Raw genomic sequence first — 24,815 nt, forward strand, 5'->3', positions numbered from 1 at the left:
ACTGTTACCAAGTATTTCTAACACTGCTGCTAAAATGACCTGGAAACAAAAAGGCTATAGAGAAAGAATACTTTGCCCTTATAAAGCGCTTTGAGTCTAAGAGAGTAGAGTATTACTCCAGTAAATTCAAACGTAAGTTTTTTGGTGTGTGGCATCAAAAATTTGGCACCTGTTAGGTAAACTTGCACGTCTGGTAAACTTGCACGTCTGTGGAAAAGAAAACAGAGAGTGACTTGTACTCAGGACAGAGATGACCGTCAACATCAAGTGGTCCCCAGCAGGGAGGCTCTGGGATGCAAGGACGTCACCTGGGTGAATAAGAGATGTTGTCATGGAAGCCACATCACCCATCCAGCCTCTACTCTGCTCTTATTTTAAGACCTATATTTCTTTGGAAACGGTAGCCCTAGGATTAATGTAATTGGATCTTTACTGCTAACAGTAGCTAGCAGGGACTTGATGCTCACAATGGGCTGTGCACTGTTCTGAGTGCTTTTCCTGTATTAACTCATATAATCCTTACAACTCTGTGAAAATGCTCTATTTTTTCTCTCCTAATTTTTTAATTTTAATTTTTTTCTCTTAATTTTAAGATAGGGAGGATCTGGGTACAGAGAAGAGAGTAACTCAACTCAGAGTCACACAGCGTGTTAGTAGTAGAATTGAGATAGAGTCTGGCTTCAGAATTTGAACCACCACCCTATGTACGCCTCCCCAGTCATTTCATTTTGTTAAAAATAGTACCTCCTTCTCTTACCTTGAAGCAGCGACTTGCGCTGAGAAATGATGTGAGGGCTGCAGCCTTACAAACAGACTGAAAGTGTCACAAAAAGAAGGCTACCAAAAGAATGAAGTGGGACTCGTACCTCAAATCATTTAAAAATATTAACTCAAAACTTAAATGTAAGAGCTAAAGTTATAAAACTCTTAGAAGAAAACAGGCATAAATCTTTGTGACCTTGGATTAGGTGGTGGCTTTATATATGACAACCAAGAGCACAAGCAACAGAGGAAAAAGTAAATTGGACTCCATCAAAATATAAAAACTCTTGTGCTTCAGAGGGCATTCTCAAGAAAGTGAAAAGACAACTCACAATATGTGAGAAAATATTTGCAAATTATATATCTGACAAATGATTTGTATCCAGGATATATGAAGAACTGTCACAGCTCAGTCATTAAAAGACAAATAACCCAGTTAAAATTGGGCAAAAGATTTGAATAGACATTTCTCCACAGAAGATATACAAAGGGCCAATAAGCGTAAGAAAAGAGGCTTAGTTTTTAGGGAAATGCACATCAAAACCACAAGGTGATACCACTTCACACCTGCTGGAATATGCATAGTCAAAAAGATGGACAGTAATAAGTGTTGGTGAAGATATGAAGAAATTAGAACTCACACAGAATACTAGTAGGAATGTAAAAACAGTGCAGCTACTTTGGAAAACGGTCTGGCAGTTCCTCAAAAAGTTAAACATAGAGTTACCATATGATCCAATAGTTCTACCCCTTGTCATATACCCAAGAGAATCAAAAACATAACATTCACACAAAAACTTGTCCATGAATGTTCATAGCAGCATTATTCATAATAGCCAAAAAGTGGAAACAGTCTATCAAAAAAAGGTGAATTCATCAAAAAGTGGAAATGTCCGTCAAATGATGAATGGATAAACAGAATACAGTATATACAGTGGAACATTATTCAGCACTAAAAAGGAATGAAGTACTGATACATGGTGTCACAGGATGAGCCTTGAAAACATTAAGCTAAATGAAAGAAGCCAGACACCAAAGGCCATGTATTGTATGATGCCATACAATGGAAATGTCCAGGACAGGCAAATCCATAGAGACAGATTCGTCCTTGGTATTGACTCTTGGGAAAAGGGGAGAACGGGGAATGACTGCTGATGGGTACAGCGTTTCTTTTAGGGGTGATGAGAAAGTTCTGGAATTATATACAGGTGGCTTTTTGAGAAGGTACTCAAAACCACTGGATTGTGCCCTCTAAAAAGGTGAATTTTATGGCATGAGAATTATATCTCAATGTATATACATATATTGATATATATATACTGAAGAAACAGACAAAAAAGAAAGCTATATCTGCCCTTCTGGAAAAAGCTGGAAACAAAGTCTCTATTGACCATTCAAAAAGCACATCAGGAAATTTTACCAGCTTCATTTGGAAAATAGGAACCAAGGGAAACTGGGATCCAGCTCCTCCCCAAATGAGTTTCCTTCTCTTCTCTTTTTCTTCTCCTCTCTCCCTCTCTCAAACTTAGCAGTTGGAAGAAGTGACTAGTTCAGTGGGGAGAAAAAAAGATGATGCTTCTGTTTCAGTCTCAAGATCAGTGTTCCATGTCATGACCTGTCAAACACTCCAGAGGTTCCAAAATGTATTACAAAACAACAACAGTTTACAGTGTTGACGCTCTCCTCACTGCCTTTATTAGTCTTGTGCTGTGCTGTGCTTTTCTCTGGCTGCGTTGGGTTTTGTTGTTTGTTTGATTTTGTTACTTTTGCTTATTTATTTTGACAGAGAGAATCCTCACAGTGAGCCAAGTACAGCCCACTGAGACCTAACTGTGGAGGATACACGGGGTCATTGTTTCAGAAACTTTGTTGTTTCTGGTTAATATGCATGGGGCTCATCTGATATGGGCTCTTAGCCCACTGTCAGCCTTAATCCCAGCATGTCCTTCTTTCACGCTGTTCCTTAGAGATGGGGATCAAGTGGGACTTTGAGCACCAGGTTTTTTAAAAAAATTGAGATGTAATTGACATGTAACATTGTATTTAGCTTCAGTGAGCAACATAATGACTTGATATTTGTATATATTGTGAAATGATCACCATAATAAGTTTAGGTTAACATCTGTCACCACATATATTACACATTTTTTTTCTTGTGATGAGAACTTTTTTTTTTTTTTTTTTTTTTGCGGTACACGGGCCTCTCACTGTTGTGGCCTCTCCCGCTGCAGAGCACAGGCTCCGGACGCGCAGGCCCAGCGGCCACGGCTCACAGGCCCAGCCGCTCCGCGGCATGCGGGATCCTCCCGGACCGGGACACGAACCCGTATCCCCTGCATTGGCAGGCGGACTCTCAACCACTGCGCCACCAGGGAAGCCCTGTGATGAGAACTTTTAAGATTAATTCTGTTAGCACCTTTCAATTATACACTGCAGTGTTATTAACTGTAGCCAACATGCTGTTCATTACATCCCCAGAACCTATTTGTCTTAAACTGGAAGTTCGCACCTTTGGACCTTCTTCACCCATTTCACCCACTCCTTACCCCCACTTCTAGCAACCACCAATCTGTTCTCTGTATCTATGGGTTCAGTTTTTTTTAGATTCCACATATAAGTGAGATCATATGGTATTTGTTTTTGCCTGTCTGACTTATTTCACTTAGCATAACGCCCACAAGTTCCATCCATATTGCAAACGGCAGGATTTTATTTTTCATGGCCGAATAATATTCCATTGTATATATACATCACATTTTCTTTATCCATTCATCTGTCAGTAGAACTGAGGTTGCTTCCATGTTTTGACTGTTGTGAAAAATGATGCAATGAACAGGACCAGCTTCTCTTTTTCCCGCTTTTCCCCCCAGTATTATGTTTCCATCCTTCATTTACATTTTCACTTTTGTCATGCTTTTTTCTTCTTTTTAAACAATCCTGGGCTAAATTGAAGCTTGGAAAAGGTGTTGATAGTGTTGTTTGTCTCCCTGGACCCTGCTTTTGCTGCCCCATTTCCATCCTGAAATTTCTTTTCCAGATAATCATTCATTTTACATTTTTACTAATTAATTACCCTGACGGTAGAATTTTACCCCCCTCTACTTTCCTTGATTCTTAGCTGTCCTGTGTTCCATCTCTTAGGACCCGGTTTAAAGACTAAATTTCACCTCATAAAGTCAAAATGGAAATTTTCTAGTTCCATTGTTATTTCTGCATTTTTGAATTTTTCATCGTCAATTGTTTGTTTATCCTGAATAGTTTGAAAAGAAAAAAACAGGATACATTATTCAGCCTTGCCTTTTATTTATCAATTGTCAGAATGATGAATTGGGGCCCTAGCATCTTTGACTGGTGGTCACCAGTGAACTGTTCTCTACTGTTTTGGGGGAGGAGGTGGGAGGACATCTTATCAACTTATTATAAACTCATGGACTTTATAGATTTGATGTGTTTGAATCAGTTGCAGTCATTCCTTTTGATATGCAAATTGTTCCAACTTTGGCCAGTGGAGGCTTCTTCGAAATGCTTGTGTGTCTTCTTGACACTACCCTGTCAGTCTGAGCCACTGACTTCTAGGCAGCACTTTGCACCTCGTTAAGTAATTGGATTAGTTGGTCTTTAAGATTTCCTTTAGTTCTAGCTTCCCTTCCAGAAAAGCCAATTTTAATAGCCTACAATAAACTCTTTTATGCTGGAAATATGCTATTCTGATTTTTTTTCCCTTTTGAGTTCACACAGTGGGTGAATTAATGCATCGGAAAATATGAAATATTTTTGTTTCTCCCCTCAGATCTTTTAGCTCCCACTTAGGTGACACTGGCTCAGGACACTTCCACACTCTGAGGCCAGTACTAGGCAGAAAACAAAACAGAACAAACGATATAAACATTTCTCTACCTAAGGCTGTAGTGAGGCTTACCAAGGAAGTGCCTGATTTTGAAGGCGGATTGTTTTCGAAATATACCAGTGTTATAGTTGTTGTTATTCCAAACGTGGTATCTTTCTCACCTTCTAGCTGAGGCACCAGGCAGGAAGAATGGATAGCTGCATTTTATCCCATAGCCCTGGTAAGGCAGAATGGGGAGATAAGGGGGGCTTGAAGCACCCCAATGAGCTGTTAAGGGAAGTCCAGAAGGCTGCAAAGCCAGCCAGATCTTGCCAGGTGGCTGCAGTCAGTCCCAGTCCCTACAAGCTGGGAGCTGGAGCCCGTCCATCCAGGCAGAGCCTGAACCAGATCCAGGCAGCTGGGCCAAGTCCCCGAGGCTGTCCCTGGGACCAGAAGGTATAACTAGAGGGAAGCATGGATTTAAATTCCAGGGCATAAGACAACAGCTCATCATATCTGAGGAGAAGGAACTGAAAATGACTTTTTTAAATAAATGCTGGAAGGACACTGTCTCATACTGAACCGCCTATAATAAAACTTAAGAAGTACCTGATTTTTGTTTCTGTCTGTGCCCTGTGGAGCACGTGTGACTTCAAAGCAACTCTGCAGGGTGCAGGGAGAAAAGAGCATGCTTTTATTTCTAATTTTGGCACAGATCCCCCAAACTATTTTTGATGGCTAGGAAACAAAACTTATATTCCCTCTAGATTCACTTGCATTTAGCAGGACCACCTTAGTTTTCCTACAGTGACAGTTTCTACTTCTTTAACCTGTGCATTCTCCCTACTTTGAGGCTTTATTTTATAGGAAAAAGGCAAGGGTGACACTAGATGATTTCAAGTGAAGCCTGGGACAGCCTGGTTCGTCAGTCACCCCCCTCCTGGAGTTCTTTCTTCCCGCCATAATGTGTCTTCAGAATTTAAAACAGTGGTTTATAAGACTGTTTAAAACTAATGAAACACCCTTTTAATAGGAGTCTTAGGTTGTGAAAAGAAGTCCTGGTTTCATTTCAGTCTGATGGGACACCTTATTGATGAGCGAATATAGCTTCAACCTAATGCATGTGTGTGATGTGTGTGTGTATGTGTAAGCTTCTTGAGACCCAGAGATTCCATTAATTCCAGAAATTAGAGGCATCAAGGTTTTTTCCGACGACTCCGTCTCTCCCTTACCAACACAAGATGGTTCTTTCAGGCATGTTTTTGGGGCGAGTTTTCTTTGTGGCCTCTTTGCCCTGCCTTCCCCCCAGCTACTCCTCCACAGCGCGGCTTCAGTGCAGACTGATTCAGGCTCTGCTGTTTTTAATTTCTTTTGGCCTATTTATTTCTGATCAGTTTTTATTACTCCTTTACTGTTCTGTTTGAAACTTTGGATCCTGATATAGTTGGGCGGTGGTTCTGCTTGACTTAAAGAGTGACCCTAATGAGCCTAAAGTGGTTGTTTTTAGGTGCCATGAGGGTCTTGTGACTTCTCAGGAAGAAACTGCCTCTCTGTGGCCCTGGTCTGATTATTACAGGTCAGCAAATGAAGGGCAAGGTATTATTAGGTCCGATAGCTTTGGTATTATACTTTTTTTAAATCCCTATATTAATAACTCATTGTTCTTTTTTCTAATCATTGTTAGTGATGTTGCCTTAAATTATAAAGACCAGTACTACAGTAATGATAATAGTCATATCAATATGCTAAAAGACTTACCCTCATCCCTCTTCATCCTCCATTGAAATAGAACCTTCTCTGAAGAGTTAGGTTATGGGTAGAATGAATGTATGTTGGTCTAATAAGCAATATTATGATCTAAAAGCATTTGTCAAAGGACCAACTATAGAAGGTATTTTATGAAATTCTATAAATACCAAGAAGCATTTGTCATTTGCATATATTGTCTACCTTCTCTGTGTAAAAAATTGCATAAAATGGTACCAGTGAACACACACACACACATACATAAACGTGGAGATTTCCCTCAAAGAGTTTATTGGTATATTCCAGTAAAGAGGAAAAATAACCTACATGAAACATTTATTGAATAACACAAGGAAACTTAAACCTAAATGTTCAGTTGATGGAGGTTGGATATATATAAAATTATCAGAATTCATAGAAGGGAGACTGTTGTGTATATAAGTTCGACATGCCACGTGGAAGAGAAGAATTTGGATAATTCGTACAGTGGGGGTGAGGGAGAAATGTAGGCAAGTGGTGAGGATTTATGGGCCACTGGGAAGGCCAGGATAACTTGGACTGAGAGCTTGTGTACATAAGAGATTCAGTGAACTTTTTACCAGTAGTTTCAGTGTATGAATGAAGTTGATGATAGTGAACTTTACAAATACGAAGTTTTATCTATAGATATGAAGTAAGTAGCAATTATACTCAAGCATTTTACTACTCGTTTAAGTAGTTTAGACTGTTTCCCAAAGTCAAAAGAAAACTATCAAATTATAAGTACTTGTATTAGCAACTACAGTGGAACACCCTAAAATGACTCAAGACACAGGTTTATCTTTTTTTTTTTTTTTTCCGGTAGGCGGGCCTCTCAGTGTCGTGGCCTCTCCCGTTGCGGAGCACAGGCTCCGGACGCGCAGGCTCAGCGGCCATGGCTCACGGGCCCAGCCGCTCCGCGGCATGTGGGATCTTCCCGGACCAGGGCACGACCCCGTGTCCCCTGCATCGGCAGGCGGACTCTCAACCACTGCACCGCCAGGGAAGCCCCACAGGTTTATCTTTGACCTTGCACAAGATGGTTACAATACTGTAAGGTCTACAAGAGTGAGGACCTTGTCTGATTGAGCTTTGTGTCTCGCAAGAGGTGCATCTTAGCACACTACCTTGCACAGGGTGAATGTTTAGTAGTTTTCATTGAATGAATGCATTAATATAAAGACATTCTTTGGTGTTGGCCTCAAAAAGGCATTATAAATGACACTCCAGAGCACCCTTAGAAGGTAGACTTCATTGTCCAGGAAATACGTGTCGGTAAAGTCCCACTGCTACTAAGTTTTTCATAAATATCTTGGGGTGGTTATTAAAACCAGCCAAAATGATTTTATTGAGTATCTTCTATGACTCCAGTAACAGAACGTATGTGAGACTTGATTCTTGACATTACAGAAATTATGACTAAGAATATTCATTGGGGAAAAATTAGAAACTCAGAAGACGGTATACAAGGCAGAAATACTGGAGGGGAGTATAGGTGGATATCTTCACTGCTGCTCTTCTTTTCTCATTTCCTTAGGAAATTGATCTATGTCATATTTTCAACTGATACCTCTATCGATGACTCAGTTTGATATGTTCTGGATTTCATACCTGGACACTGAGAATTTTTCCATCATCTCAGACCTCATATCTCTAAACCTAACCAGATTAAGTTCCTTTTCCTTTTTCTATAATAGCACTGTTCTAATCACCCAGGCTCAAAGTCATTGATTATTTCTGTGTCTACATATTTCCTTATGCTTAGCAGTTGCCATTGCCACTCTATTCTGGATTGTGAGTAGATCAAGAGAAAAGAAGAGATTTTTAATCAAGTGAGCCCATATATGCAGGGCAAGTGTGGTGGACAGAAGGAAATAATGTTCTTGGGACTCTAATGGAAGACATAGACGGTGGAGCTTTGACTTAATGGTACTGAGAAATGTCTGTTTCAGGGCAAGAGAAACAGTGGGAGAAATCCTCACATTCTTTGGCCTGAAACATGTTACCTGTTAACTTGCTTAATATTGGTATATCAAATTTTGATTAGTAGAATTTTGCTTTAAATATTTTAGAAAATCTTAGTATTGAAAGGAAGTCTATTATTAAATTTGCATTTTTCTGCTACTGTGTTTTTCTGGCGTACTGGTAGCCTTACATGCAACACACATTGATTCTTCGCTCCATGGTTTCTGGGCCGTCTTATGTGTAGCTGATGATTGGTGGCATGAACTGTCATGTGTCCTAGGCTGTCTCTTGCTGGTGGTATTTAAACAGAGACGGCATTGCTGTTTCAGATACTGAAGACATGAGCCTGGCATTGGGTAGGAGATTAGACTAGCTCTCTGTGACCCCCTTCTAAGATTAAGATTTTATCCTTGGGCTTCCCTGATGGCGCAGTGGTTGAGAGTCTGCCTGCCGATGCAGGGGACACGGGTTCGTGCCCCTGTCCGGGAAGATCCCACATGCCGCGGAGCGGCTGGGCCCGTGAGCCATGGCCGCTGAGCCTGCGCGTCCATAGCCTGTGCTCCGCAACGGGAGAGGCCACAACAGGGAGAGGCCCGTGTACCACAAAAAAAAAAAAAAAAAAAAAAAAGAAAAAGATTTTATCCTTTTACAGTGATTCATAAGAGAATTATTTGGTAATTTATTTCTGTTATATAATATATTGGCAATAAACATGCATTGGTTTTGGCTTTCTCTATAGCACCTGGGAAAGTATAAGGTTAAACACCTACCAATGACGTCCAAGAGTGGCACCATTGGCAGAGTGTTCATGGATTACACTGTAAATGTTGAATTAAACAAAAATACTCTTTTGACTTTGTTGACGTGGAACTCGGTGGTAGGTGCTGAACCTTGGAAGCACCGAGTTTAGCATTTTTGTGGCATTAAGGTGGTCTGCAGACAATTAGCCTGACCAAGTTTATAAAGATATATAGTTATAAAGGCTCAGGGTATCTCGCCATAAGAAAGGTAGAAGGGGATAGAAAGAAATACCTTTTCCTTCTTTGAACAGAAGCCATGCAAGACAAGGGATGAAAGCGTGTGACTTTGGGGTGCTTGATCTCTACTGTAAAAAAAAAGTTTCAGAGCCAAGCACACTTTAGGAATGATCTCCTGGGTTTCTCAGCCGTGTCCAGTTTTCTTAGTCTGATACTTTCAGAGGTTCTCCCCCTGCTTCAGGGAGGAAGCTAGAGGTTATTGTATGAAGCTTGAAAAGATGTGGTTCCTTTAGCTCCTTTGCCAGTATTGCATCATCCTCTTGAAACAAAGAACGTGGTAAACATCCACAGCTTCCACAATGGAACAATTCCTTTGAACCAGGTTGACCATAGAGAAAGCATCTCCGTAGCAGCAGATGCAGAGCGGTGTGTATCTAGCACCAGCCCCAGACTTCACTCAGGTGTGTGCCCTTCCTCTGGAGGGCTTTGGTCTCTCCAGCGAGCACATTCATTCTTCTTCTAACCCTCTCATATAGGTGGTCCTCGATGTTTTGGCCATCACAAAGTATTTTCGAAGAGTGCCAGTTAATAAATGTAGAAGGAATGATGGAAGAGAAAATCCCTATTTTAACAACCTTGGTAATTAATAAGTGATTCAGGCAAGAATGATCAGTGGATGATAAAGTCAGCAAGTGAAAGATTGTTGGGGAGCAGAATATTCTCCAAGTGTCACCCTTTGGACTACTTGATTACAAAGGGAAGAAGGCACCTTTAGGAGGGAAAATACTCAACACGTGATCAAATTTAAGGACTCTAACATAACCAAAAGAGGAACAAATTGATGTCATGTATCCACTGATTTGATAGTCCTGCCTGTCACTTAGGCAGCATTCTTGCCTCAAATGTTTAACCTGAATCTAATCATGAAGAAACAATCAGACAAGTCCAAAAGTGAGGGCTTGTTTTCTTAAGAAATGCCAGTCGTTACAGACCAAAAAAGCAGGGGAAGCTATTTTTTGATGAAAGGAGGCTAAAGAGATATGACATCTAAATGCAGTGTATGATCTCAGATTGCATCCTAGATCAGGGAAAGAGCTGTAAAGGACAGTTATTGGGTCATTTGGGGAAATTTAAAAATGGACTATATATTTGATAATAACATTGTATCAATGTTAAATTTCCTGAGTGCAGTAATTTCTTGTAAGAGAACGTCTTTGTTCTTAGGAGATTCATATTGAAGTGTTTACTACTTAACTGTCACGATAAAAATATATTATATATGATTTTTATTATATATAATAACAAATATAAATATACAATCATTCAAATATAATACATTATATTAAATATATTATACATATTTGCTTTAAACACATATACACATTTACATGCATGTTTAAAGCACATATGGCAAAATGTTGATAATTGGTGAATCGAGATAGAAAGCATATTCACTGCACTATTTTTGAAATCTTCCTGAGGTTTGAAATTTTTCAAACTAAAAAGTTGGGGAAGAAAAGAACTTTTGTTTAGGGATGAGGTAATGGAGATAAATGTTGAGCTATTAAACTCATGTTATGAGAAAATGGCATTTTATTACTGTTGAATAAAGCAAGGTTAGATGATACAGTCCACTGAAAATAAGTATTCACAAACAAAAACTGTTGAGTGAACTTGACTCAGATAGTCTGGAATTAACTATTTTTATTGTAGAGAAAGCATTGTGGTTGGACGTCTTAGTCTCTTTTGTTTTCACAATATTGGCTTTCTCTTGTTGGGGGGGTCCTTAGCTCACAGGATTATTGTAAGAATTAATGAGATAACGTATGTGAAAGTGCTTTGTAAGCTGCGAAAATAATGTCTCCAAGTGTCTTTGTGTTTGGGGTATTATAACTTGTGCTGAATTATAACACCCAGTGCTGTATTTTATCATTATAGAGAGTATGCATTCATAGGAAGACAAACTGGGTCAGTGACTTTATTAAGACCCATTCCAAAACATACGTAATTTAGAAGAATAAAGCTGCCTCCATGTTGATGAGATTAGCATAGTTCTGCCTTATGGCATGTCTAGAACAGTGTCTACATATAACAAATATTAGCTTTTTCAATAATGAAACAAAACTTCACTTGCTTTTTATGCTCATTTAACCTGTTGTACTTATGGAAAAACCTTTCCCCAGAGGTTGGAAAAAGAGCAAACAAGAGTTTTAACATAAGTTAATAGAACATTAAATAGAGAAAAGCTCAGATTTGCTTGCTGTGCTATTATCTTGTGATAATTTCAATTTAGGTTTTTATTTTATTGCTACACTAAATATAAAACTGAGTCACTGTATATGGAGTACTTGGAATGAATATGGAAAATGAATATTTTGCCCCTTCAGAGGGAGACAGGCCAGGGTATTTATAAAATGGTATTTTGACGCTGACTGAAAGAAAACTATATAGAAAGAATGATGACAAGGAAAGAATTAGGGGGAACAAATATAATCCCTTAGTTAGAGGAGACGTTCCTGTCTGTTACTGAACTTGTTGACAAGATTCTTCAGCTAGTATAGACAGTTCAGGTGTAGCCTGTGATGGGTATGGGTTTCACTGGTAATTAGCCAGAGTGACACTAGGTTGCTTTCTTTGTCATTTGGCACATGAGGTGATTATGATGATAAATATTTTAAATGACAGCAGTCATTGAGTAATTAATGTATACTTGTAGCAATGTTAAATGCTTTATTTGTGTTTCCCCCTTAAATCTCACATCTCAGTAAGATAGATATATACTTCTAATATTCTTATTTTACAGATAAGCATGGTGCACTCAGAGAGGTTAAATAACTTGTGTAAGGTCGCACAGAGAGTAGTGGCAAAGTTGCCACTTGAACCCAGGTTGTCTGACTCCAGCCCATTTTTTAACCACAATACTATACTTAACTGACTCTCTAAAGGTGATATTGGAGAGAACGGATTAAGAAGATGTGGAGACTTTTTAGAGATAAGACACGTTTTTAGTGACGACAGAGTAAAAGGGACTGGAATAACTCTCAAAACTTAAAAAACTAAAAATAACTAGGGAAAATATATGACACAACAGTTTTCAGATATTAGACAAGTAGCACAAAACACTAATCCTTCAGAGAAGGGAAACAAAGAAGTTTCCTGTAACTTCCTGCCTGGAGAGTATATTATATTTTCAGGTACGTAACAGAGCCCAGCTATCACCCTCAGTTGAGAAGATGCACTTCAGCGTTTGAAGAGGCTACAGCCACTAGAATTCACAGGGTAAGGTCCTGGATGGGAGAGAACTACACAGAGAGCCAGCTCCAGAGATCTGCAGAGTTTTCAGTGAATAAAAAACTGCTTCGGGCCAGGGAAAGACATGGAAAGAATCAGGTGGAATCATTCTTGGAGCTCAGCAGTTAATATTTTCCACCACACAGAGTGGAAAGACCTCCTAACATGCATGGTATCAATTGGAGTTCTCAGAAGACCATTGCTTCAGTTGTGTGGCAAAATTAGCCCTTAGTCTAGACTCTTCTGGTCTTGCTTAACAAAGCTTAAAAGCAAGCCATGGACGGATTAAGTTGTTTCCAAGTAACTTTATTGCATCCAGCACAAAGCCCCAAAATATTTAAAGGAATATAAAAAACTCCAGTTTCAACAATGTAAAATTCACCTTGTCTGGCAACCAATCAGAAATTACCAGCGTTCAAAGAAACAGGAAAATATGACCCATAATGAGGAGAAAAACAATCTGTAGAAAAAGGCCCAGAAATTACACTCAACAACAGCAAAAGGTACATTCATTTCAAGTGCACATACCAAGATAGACCATATTTTGGGCCATAAAACAAATCTCAATCAATTTGAAAGGATTTAAGTCATATAAAGTATGTTTTCAGACCGTAGTGGGATTAAATTAGAAATCAATAACAGAAAGACATCTGGAAAATCTCCAAATACTTGGAAACTACATAACATACTTACAAATAACTACTGGTCAAGAAGAGATCACAAGTGAAATTAGAAAATATTTTTAACTGAATGAAAATTAAAACAATGTGTTACAATTTGTGAGTAAAAAATAAAGCAGTGCTTAAAGGGAAATTTATAGCATTAAATGCATATATATATTAGGAAAGTAGAAAGTTCTAAAATCAATGACCTAAGCTTAGACCATAAGAAACTAGAAAAAAAGAGCAAATTAAAGCTGAAGTAAGCAGAAGAAAATAAATAAAATGTAAGAGTAGAAATAAATGAAATATAAACTAGAAAAATAATAGAGAAAAACAATGAAAGCAAAAGCTAACTTTTTGAAAAGAAAATTGATGAATCTCTAGCTAGAATGATTAAGTAAAAAAGAGTAGGCATAAATAATACCAGGAATGATAGATGTGACATAACCACAGATTCTACAGATATTGAAAGGATAGTAAGGGAATATTATGAACAGCTCTATGTCAATAAATTTGACAACTTTTAGATGAAATGGAAAAATTTCTTGAAAGCCTTACATACTACAAAATCTCAAGAAGAAAAGCAAATTGAATAACCACATTACTATTAAAAAAAGACATTTTTATCTAAAAACATTCCCACAAAGAAAGCTGCAGGCCTGGTTGCTTTCACTGATGAATTCTACCAAACAATTGAGGAAAAAAAAATCAATTCTACACAAACTCTTTCAGAGAATAGTAGAGGCCATGAGGCCAGCATTATCCTAGTTCTAAAACTAGACAGAGAAATTATAAGAAATGAGAATTACAGACTGATGTCTTTCATGAACACAGATATAAAAGTTCTTAACAAACCAAGTTGAACAATATATGAAAAGGATGATATATTATGGCCATGTAGGGTTTATCCCAGGAATGCTGGGTTGTTTTTAAATTAAAAAAAAATCAATAAATGTTCTCATACCAGCAGAATAAAAAAGGAAAACCATACGTGTATCTTAATAGATGTAGAAAAAGCATTTAACCATTCCAACATCCCTTCCTGATAAAAACTCAGCGAACTAGGAATAGAAGGGAACTTCTATTATTAGAAGTTCTATTATTAGATATAGAGCAGATGTATAGCTAACACCTTACTTAATGGTGAAAGACTGAAAGCTTTCCCCTGAGATGAGGAGCAAGGCAAAGATATCTCTTTTCACAACTTCTATTCAAAATAGTACTGGAGGTTCTTGTCAATGCAATAAGGCAAGAGAAAGAAATTAAAAGCACATAGATTGGAAAAGACGGATCAACTGCCTTTATTTACAGACAATATGACTATGTAGATATACAAAGGAATCTAAAAAAAAAAAAAGAAGAAAAAAGCTACTGGAGCTAATAAGGGAGTTTAATAAGATTGAAGGATATAAGATCAATATACAAAAATTATTTATGTTTCTCTATACCAGAAATGAGCAATTGGAACTTGAAATCAAAAAACAGTACCATTTACAATAGCATCAAAAAATATGAAAAAATGGGGAAAAATGTGAAGTACTTTGGGATAAATTTGACAAAGATGTGTAAAAATAAGACCTCTACAATGAAACCTAGAAAATGTTGCTGAGAAAAATTCATTAAGGTTTAAACAAATGGGTAGATATACCATGCTCATGGATTGGACGACTCAATATTATTTTTCAGTTCTCCCCAAATTGATCTATTTATTCAATATTATCCCAGTTGAAATTCCGGCAGGCCTTTTATTTTGTAGAATTCGACTTGCTGATTTAAGAACATAATTTTGAAAAAGAAGAACTAAATTGGAACATATAACTACCTGATTTCAAGGCTTATTAGAAAGCTACAGTAGTCAAGACAGTGTGGTAGTAGCATAAAGGTAGGAGATATATAGAGCAATGGAGAGCAATGATTTTCCATAAAGACAGCAAGTTAGTTCAATTGGGTAAGGAAAATTCTTACAACAAATGGTGCTGGAACAATTGTTATAGCCATATACATTAAAAAAAAAAGGGCTATAACCCTTATCTTACACCATATACAAAAATTAACTGAAAGTGGACCTCAACCCTTACCTCACATCACATACAAAAATTAACTTGCAGTGGATCGTAAGCTTAAATGTAAGAGTTAAGACAATTAAATTTCTAGAAGAAAATGTAGGAAAAAATTTTAATGACCATGAATTGGGCAAATACTTAAAAAATATGACACCCAATGCACAAACTACAGAAGAAAAAAAATAGATAAGTTGTACTTCATGAAAATTAAAACTTTTTTTCTCCAAAAGATACTAAATAAGAAAATGAAACAGGAAGATAGAGACTGGGAGAAAATATTTGCAAAGTATGTATCACACAAGGGACTTGTATCCACAATATGTAAAGAACTCTTAGAATTTAACAGAAAGAAGACAAAAACCTAAGTTAAACATGGATGGAAGTGTTGGAGAAGTATCTTTTTTCGATATGTTTAGTCATTAGGTAGATATAAAATAAAACCACGATGAGATACCACTGCACTCCTGTTGGAATGGCTTACATTAAAAAGATTGACCATATCAAGAGTTAAAAAGGATGTGGAGAAACTGGAACTTTCAAATGTTGCTGGTGGGTATATATTATAAAATGGTGAAGTATTTTATAAAACAATTTGGTAGTTTCCTAAAAAGTTGGATACCATACTCCAAAGCCATTCCACTCTAAGATAGTTATCCAAGAGAAGTAAAACATATGTGTACAACATATGCGTATAAAGACTTGTACACAAATGTTCATGACCTATATCTTTATTTCTAATAGCCCCAAAGTGGAAGCAACCCAAATGTCCATCAACAGGTGAATGGATAAATTTTGGTGTATTCCTACAATTTGATACTATTTAGCTATTAAAAGGAACAAAATATCAATGCACTCAACAACATGGGTGAATCTCAAAATAATTATACTGAATGAAAGGAATCAGGTAGTAACATGAACATACTGTATGATTCATTTAAAATAAAATTTTAGAAAATGAAAACTGATCTATAGCAACAGAAAGCATATTGATGGTTCCCTGAGTGTGGGTTAGTGGGAAGCAAGAGGAGATGGATTACAAAGGGATATGAGGAAATTGTTATGATGGAAATGTTCATTATCTTGATTGTGGTGGTTTCAGGGCATACAAAACCCTTTACATTGTACATTTTAAATATGTGCGTTGCATTGTGCACCAATTATATACCTCATTAAAGCCGTAAAAAGAATCCTAACTTATACCACTGGTGAGATGCTGAGGTAGCATGTTAACAGTTCTGGTAGAAGCCTAGACATTTACAGCAGATGAGGCCTTAGAGGTGATCTTTATCATCACTGAGAAGTAAATGATTTGTCCAGGCTAGTCACACATCATTCATTTAAGCCTTATTTAAATGCTACATCTCATGACACTCCCCCAAGGATGTTAGTTCCAGGAAGACTGGCATGTCCTGTCCATCTTTGTGGCTTTTATCTATTTTAGACAGTATTTTGTACACAGTGGTGCTTAGTAAATATATGCTGGTTAGTTGAAAGCATGATGTTTCCTAAGCTGAATTATAGATGAGAACTGCTTCACTTTCTTGGTATAGTGGAAAGATGCACTCAGTAAGTGGTATATCTTATTACAATTTCCACTTATTAAACTTCTGGGAGTTTCCTTTGGGCACAAAGTTGTTTTATTGGCATGCTTGGCACTGCTTGGGTCTAGGAAAGCCTCTGAGTTGGAACAGGTCCAACATGTTACGTAGGATCTGCAGGTGACAGAGAAACCAGATAACAGCAGCTTAAACAAGATGAAAGTGTGTTTCTCCATCACCTAAGTCTGTGAAGCCATCAGAGACCCAGGCTCATTCTTGTTTTTCCATTCTCCCTTCATCTTGCCCTTGTCCAGATGTTTCATGATGACTCTCACCATGTCCACTTTCCCTCCAACAAGAAGCTGTAGGGGCCGTGGGAAATGGAAGCTACGACCAGAAAGTTTCACCCAGCACCTCTGTGCAGATTGTTTTGGCCAGAGCTGCTACTAGGCCACACCTAGCTGCAAGTGAGCTGGGCATGGAGTCTGATCTTGGAAGAACAGAGAACAGATACTGTGGGGCTGACTAGCAGTCTGAGCCACAGGGAGGGATCTGAGTATCACAGGAGTTTTAGACTGACAGATAACTGGAGTTCAAGACGGTCATGATATTGTTAACGTCACCCACTTCTTCCCTTTTTGCTTCAGTTCAGAAGTGACAAAGAAGGAGGAGCCTGATGGCTGTGCTCAGTCTTTACCCCATCGCTGACACATCCATTTCTGTTTCAGGCTGTGAATGATTGAGGTGACTCTCCTTTCTCTGAAGTTACGTTCTGATGGTTAATATTTCTGCTAAAAAGCCACAAAATGTTCTCACGGGAGGTCAATAGGTGGGAATGGAATCTCCGATAAGAAAAACTGCTACAAGGGACATCTGAGGAAGACTGGCAGGAAATGTGTTATTACCATTTAATAACAGATGGTAGTTTAGTCATTGCTGAGGACTTTGTAATACTTTTGAAAAAAATCAATTGCCTACAATTTTGTGAAGCAGCTGATTTTAATTTTCACTTTTTCAAGGGGAAGAAACCGAGTCATGGAAGGCTGCATAATGAAGCAGCTCTGTTCAACGAGTGAATTTGTGGCACAGATCAACCCTGGCAACTCAAATTATGGGTTTGCCATCCATTTCTTTGCTCATTAGGTCATCTTTCTTTTGGAGAAAATGAGAAATGATCTAAAGAAAAAGAAAGAAAATTTAAGAACTTTCCTCCCCAAGCCCTGTATTAATAGAGTCGACATTTCTCTGTTGATTGTCCTGAGGTCGGCCCCCTAGAGTTCGTGGGGAACTGGACTGCCTGGCCCTCAGAGCCACGCATGGTGCTCTTTATCTTTTACACAGGGTGCAAAAGTGTTGCTTAGCAACAGTGATTCTTCCAGCTCTCACAACTGCTGCAGCCCGAGGAACTGACAATAGAGTGGAGTTTGAGAGCGAGATTCTCATTTTTCAGCTTCTTCATTGTGGTGAGGGGGAATAAAGAAAGAAAAGGCAAATAAGATGAAAGAATCACAATCAACAGCACGGTGCAGAAAGGCTTTGGCTGATGGTGGAGAACGGTTGAGCGCCATGCGTCGTACAAATGATTAATAAATGCTGGCCGGGAGAATTAAAAGGGAATAATCACAGCGGCAGAGGTTAATAGAGAAAATAAAGAGACAGTACAATGAGGTGGCCGGGCAGCCCGGAAGTTTCTGACCAACTGGGTGTCTAGAGCACTTTTATCCCCTGTTTTGGGGGGTTTTGTTCCTTTTTTTTTTTTCTTTTGGTCCAGGTTCTTGGGAAGTTTGAAGGGATATAGAAAGGATGGAGGGAAACTTTTTAAGTTTTTCTCCAGTTCACTTATTGGCAACCCTAGAAGTGGGTTAAGCAGATTCTTCTTGAATTCTAAGTGTTTAGCAAAGTTCAGGACAGCGACTTTCAGTGGTGATCTCGGGTTGGCCTCTTTGTGGCTCGTGCGCTAGAAGCCGAGCAGCGCTGGACACTTGGAAATGCTCCACAGCCTTCAAGGTAATTTTAATGTTAGAAATGCCCTCATTTCCTGGTTCATAGTCTTTCTCACTCTTTCCGTCATTTCATGGAGATAAAATGGAAGAGCATGTGCTGACCACTCACATGAGATATTTCAGACCTGAGAGATTACAGTCTTTCATATCAAATGCAGTCACAGCCCTTTGTAGAGCAGTTTTCTGAAGGGAATCAGATGGGTTTTTCAGAGCTGAAGGAAGTCAGAGGATGAAATAAATAAAAGCAGAGAGGAAATTGAAAGGGGTGTGTGTGGGGGAAACATATGTTTTCAGATGATATTTTAAAATAGATGGAGAGTTGATGAGACAGAGATACTGAAGACTGACTCCAGATGGTGGGAATAGCAATGGCAAGCTGGTGTGAAGGGACAGAGCGCAGGCTGGCACCAGACGGGGGAGGAAGCGAGGGGAGAGGGAGGAAAAGGTTGCCGGGGAGGCTGAGGGAGGCTGCCGTGCCGGTGGGCAGGGCACCGAGAGCCTTTGAGGTTATGTAGAAAGAAATTAGAATTATTGAATCCATACCCAACACTTTCAGTGAAATCATTTACTCAGTAAGTTCACGTCTTGTAATAGACCTTTATTACGTTTGTGAAAAAGGCAGACTTCACTTTGACTCCTTTGCTAAATAAGTCTCTGGTTATAGGCAAAACGATATTTAAATCAACACCAGTGAGAGGCCATGGAGGAAGTGGGCCAGAGGAAGATGCTATCAAATTTGTTTTTCTCTATACATTCAGATTATAGGGATACATATTGAAGAATATTTATGCTTTCTTGTAACAGCCTTGTAGAGTCCTAAATGACCTGATCTTTATGGGTTGATTGGAGTGGGGGAAGAATTACTGGGAGAGAGGAACTCGAGAAACAAGAAATTATTCCAATTCTAGCATAAGATATTCAGACTAGCTTCTCATTACTAAGAGAGAGAGAGAAATCCATCCACGTTCTCTTCATGTGAAATGATGTGGTTTTACTTGCGTAATAGTTTTTTTTTAACATCACTGGGTTTCCTGACTCTGAGTTTGGCATTATGATTTCATTCAGTGAGCATCGACTGCCTACTGTGTGTGAGAAAGCATTCTAGGGCTACAAAGAGGAAAAAGTCATAGTTCTGCCTTTGTCTTTTGTGTGAGTGAATGCAAATGTCTCCTTTCAATATCTGTACTCTGTGTGTGCTGCTGTATTATCACCTGAGAGGGGCCTACAGCTTGAGTCCTAACACTGTCATAAATCTACACCCACTCCACTCTTTTGCCTCTTTTTAGCTGACCCATCGTTACTGATTCTGCCTTTTCTAACAACTGTTTACGCTTAGATAATTGTTGGTAGCAGCACTTTGCTATCAGGGTTACAGAAAACATAAAGATTCAAAAGGAGATTATTTTAAGTGTTCATTTTATGGAGGGCCATGAATTAAAATGGCAACCCTTGTCTCGTCCATTAAACAAGGAAGAGAATTTGTATGCAGAAGGTGACTGCCCTTGTGTCATTAGAGTCTTTTGCATGGAGCTGTGACTATTATGTCAATAAAAAAGTCTAATGTCTTCATTTATTGCATGGCTCCTGTCATGATTCAGGGAAATGCCAATAATTTCAGTTGTCCTGATGAAAGTGGTTGCTTTTGGGAGGGTTGCATTCCAGTGTCACCAGACATGGATTCAGCCTTATCTTTTCAGTTTACATTTCTCTTGGACTTTTTCATTTGTTCTTGTTGCTTGCCATGGAAACCTGTTTGTAAATCTTTTGTTGGTAATGCTGTAACCAGCATAGTACAGGCAGAGACCCCAGCGCCTGACAATACAAAAAATGACTAGTTTAGCGGAAATGGAGGCAAGCCTATTGCTATAGGGAACAGAAAAGATGCACTCTATTATTGAGTTCATTTTATTTGCTAAGAGTAAACAAATAGTTATGGTGAATTTTATTTGGAAACAGTAAAGAATTGACAGTGTGTGGGCAAAAATTCCCGACGTAGTGGTAGCTGAGAAGTGAAAACTCCTACAAGTGTAGTTAAATGAAATACAAGCTGAGAGGTATAACAGTTTGCTGGTTATGGATACTGTGATTAAGAAGGGCAGAGGAAACGATGCGGGTGCTAGGGTGAAAGAGATGGGCCCAGAGTGAGGTGAAGAGTAGAGACAAGTTAAGGAAAGATAGATTGATGTGATGAATCCAGTTTAAAGCTCTGTTAAAAATATACAGTCAAAACTGAGTAGCTCTAAAAAATTGTGTAAATATTCTGTCCCTTACAGACCCTTTAGGAACGTCTAAACGACTTCTTGAGGCTAATCTAAGATACTACCCTCAGCAAAACTTTTTGAGGACTGAGTGTTCTATGGAAATCATGTTATGCAGCTAAAGCAATGAGCTGATTGAGGGTGAGGACAGAGAGGAGAGAGCTAAAGCAAGGAAGGTGGTGGGAAGATAAGGAAGAGGGACTTAGAATTTCACTAGTATCCGAAGCCCAAATAGATTTTATTTTTCTTTTAGTCAGAATCTATTTTGTTTTCCCAAAGTCACAATACAACGGGATCATTTTGACATATTACATTTTTCGATGGGGGAAAATAAATTGAGATGCCTATGAGTTCTGTCCTCTTTAAAGCAAAAAGCACTGCATCACTGTTGTGGATAATGTTCCATTTAGAGGTTTAGAGCTGGAAGGTAATCTAGTCTGACCTCTTCATTGCACTGATGAGGAAGCTGCAACCTACAAGGTTAAATGACTTTTTCAGTCTAGTTAGCGGATTAGTAGAGATCAGAACCCAGGTACCCAGGTTCTCTTACATCCCAGTTCTGGCCTCGTTTGCATAGTACTCTGAGGACTGGCGGGGGAAGGAGGCATGAGAAAGCCAAACCCAAGTCTGCCCGGCCACTTTCTCCAAAAGCTGATGTCCGTAGACTACCCCTGACTGACACCGAACAAAGCTAACCGGTGGCCAGGAGGTGAACACCACTGGGGTGTCCTTCTGTCTTTGAGCATAAGGTGCTCTAAATTCAATTCAAGGTAAATTAATATAGAAAATGTCCGAGATCCCAGTATGACTTGAGCCGTACTTCCCTTACTTTATCATACTTACGTTACATTCTCGAGTTATGCTCTAAGTCTGATTTGCTTCAAATTCCTTAAGCTCAACAATTGGCCTAGCAGTTTAGTGGTTTGATTTTAAGAGGTAGAATTGTGAATATCCTAGTTTGACATCCTTAACTCAGTGTTTTCCAGAAGTTTACTGATTTAGAATTTAAAAGAAATGCTACATCTACGGGAACGTGTACTTGGTTTTGGCCATCTTTCCTCATCAGTTTCCCTCACTCTGACCTTGATCCCCTTATCACTCCCTCCACCTGCTTTTCTTAGGCTGGATTTTCCCCAACTCAGTCCATACCTTGGCCAGATGTCTTCACATTTTACCACCCACTGGATAACTGTCTACTGGTTAGGACATTTGTGAGACTTGTCTTTCAGGGCAAGAGTTCTGAAACTTTAGTGGACCTAAGAAGAGTCCCAGGAGCTGAGTCTTGGACCCCCACCTCTTAGATCTCGATACAGTTGGTCTGAGATGAGGCCTTGGAACCTGTATTTTAAACAAGCACTAGCATTGACTTTGGTGCAGGTGGTCCATGAACCACAATGCTTAACGATGTCAAATTTTGGAAGCACTAATATAAATCACAGGGACAGTTACACTTTGGATCCCTTTACCTAATTATAAGGAGCTTTTTCTGTGCTATTCCAGCCACTGGTTCTGTCTGTTGGCCCTAGTCTTTTCCTCACTAACACTTAAGAATAGTTGATGGGGAAGAATTCTAGTCTCTCATACAGTATTGTCATTCTTCCAGTTGATGAATCTGGTTCAGTGAATTTCACTTTCAATACTGTGAGGCTTGGAAGCCAAGAGGTGACCATACTGTGTTATCTGATGTTAAAAGGGACTTGAAAGCACATGCTACCACCAAGGAATGACATTTTAGAAGAAACAGGTTTTAAGCAATAGCTGACTCCTGGCCTTATTTAGACTCTTAAGAACTCATAAGAGCAAATGAAGTTGAGTAATGATTCTTAAGGTGTCAGACCACAGATAAATAGAATTTTCTGTGGAAAGCTTGGAATGGAAAATAGTCTTTCATAAAAATGACACAATGTTTCCTGATTCTGAGGAAAAAAATTTATCTCTGTACAAAAGAAGGTCAGCGAGAACTTTGTTGTGATTCATGGAGTATGAAAAACACCTGCAGTAGAGGCTTAGTAAACTGGTCTAGGACATTTTAAAAAAAGATTTTCACAAGACGTGTATTGATTTGTGTATGAAGCAGTAGATATTTCAGGAAGAAGTACTTTTTTCCTCTTCTAGTGGGTGAACTTACATGTATTTGATCAAGATAGAGATTTGTGCATACGGGAGCCAAAGAGGGCCTACGTATCTTTTCCCTTTTCTTGATTCTATCAACTCTTTAATCTTGAAGAAAGCACTTAAAAAGTTTTGACCACATATAGTTGCACATTCTTTCTCCTATTTCAGCTTGTTGGCAAGAGTGACATTTTGGAAATGTTATTCAGTTTTCACGGGCTTAGCAGACTGAAAAAACACTGATGGAGTTTTTTCACTGCTGGTGGAGGGCTGATGAGCTTGGCGCTGGGTACCTAGTTCTTTCAAAGTGCTGTGTGATGGGAGAAGGAGACGGAAGCAAACCAAGGGAGACCAGAAACCACCTTCTCCTGCTGACTTCTCTCCTTTCTACCCTTAAAACTCATGGTCCTCTAATAAAATGCCTCAAACACTCTGGCACCACCATGCATTTCTTTGCCAAATGCTTCTCCTCTGAGTCACCAAGATAGACACAGCCAGGTGAAAGGAGACCAAATCTTGAAGAATCTTCATTTGTTTGTGTTAAAATGGAAAAAAAAGGGACTGACCTGATTTTAAATTACTAGAGATGGGCTTAAAATTTTTTCCCTCCTTTTTCTTCCTCTTGGAAGGTGCACAAGAAGCCAAGAAAAAATAAAATACAATGAATTGAAAAAAAGCAATCTATATTCCCTCCTATTCTCCTGTTATAAACTTTTCCCAGCTCAGGGAGAATCTCCTGTGAGTCCACTTTGGACCCTGTCCATATGGGCTAGTTACTGCAAGTTTCAGAAAGACTTTGTTGTAATATAATTTCACCAGTTGCTTGGCATGGGTCCCTGATGGACAGGATGAGAAAACTGATAACAGAAGCTGGTGGAAAGGCAGAGGCTTTTAATGTCTTATTCAATTCACCCTTCATAAGAGATATCAGATGTGAAGGGGCCTGGAGCAGTTCCCAGTTTTGATGAAAGCAAAGAGTCAAAATAGAAAAAGAGTTAAAAAGTGCTTTGAAGAACTGGAACTATTTGTATTAGTCAGGCACGCTGGGTACTGAAGGAACTGGCAGGTGCCATTATTATTTTTTAAATTGTGTAGATAAAAGTCCGTGAGAATTAAAATATGTTAAGTGTTGTGACTAGCTTAAAAAGACACAGCCAAAATAGATTGACCATGGAAATTATAGATAACTCAGACTAACATTGAATACATAGATGATAAATAAAAGACATATCGGATCAAATTGTCAAATAATTTTACTATCATTTCTGGAGGAACCTAGTTACCAACTGAGTTTTGTATAAACTAAATAGCAGTAGACTAATCTAAGTGCCTTCTGTGTACAGGACAGATAAGCCACGGGACAGTAATAGCCGTGTTCATCTTAACTTCAGCAAGCTGATACTTCCTCTTGACTCTAGTAATGGTTTATAAATGAATGAATGAGTGTCACATCCGTAGAACATTTATATTTGTTTGCACAAGCAATGAAATGATATGAGGAGTGATAGAACATAAGGCCCAGTTCTGCTTCATATTTCTGTGGGTAATTTGATTAAGAATTAGAGAATATGACGTCAGATTTGCAGATTTCATG

The 24,815-nt window shown here is 38.7% G+C and overlaps 1 protein-coding gene across 15 annotated transcripts in view; it reads left to right on the forward strand.

The window, feature by feature from the left end:
- Nucleotides 1-24,815, forward strand: part of NEBL (nebulette) — a 368,320-nt gene that overhangs the window by 42,849 nt on the left and 300,656 nt on the right. The gene's annotated exons all lie outside the window — the stretch shown is intronic.

Source organism: Delphinapterus leucas, chromosome 2 (assembly GCF_059928025.1).
Source record: "Delphinapterus leucas isolate spDelLeu-1000000601 "Yukka" chromosome 2, BTC_Dleu_Yukka2, whole genome shotgun sequence".
NCBI lineage: Eukaryota > Metazoa > Chordata > Mammalia > Artiodactyla > Monodontidae > Delphinapterus > Delphinapterus leucas.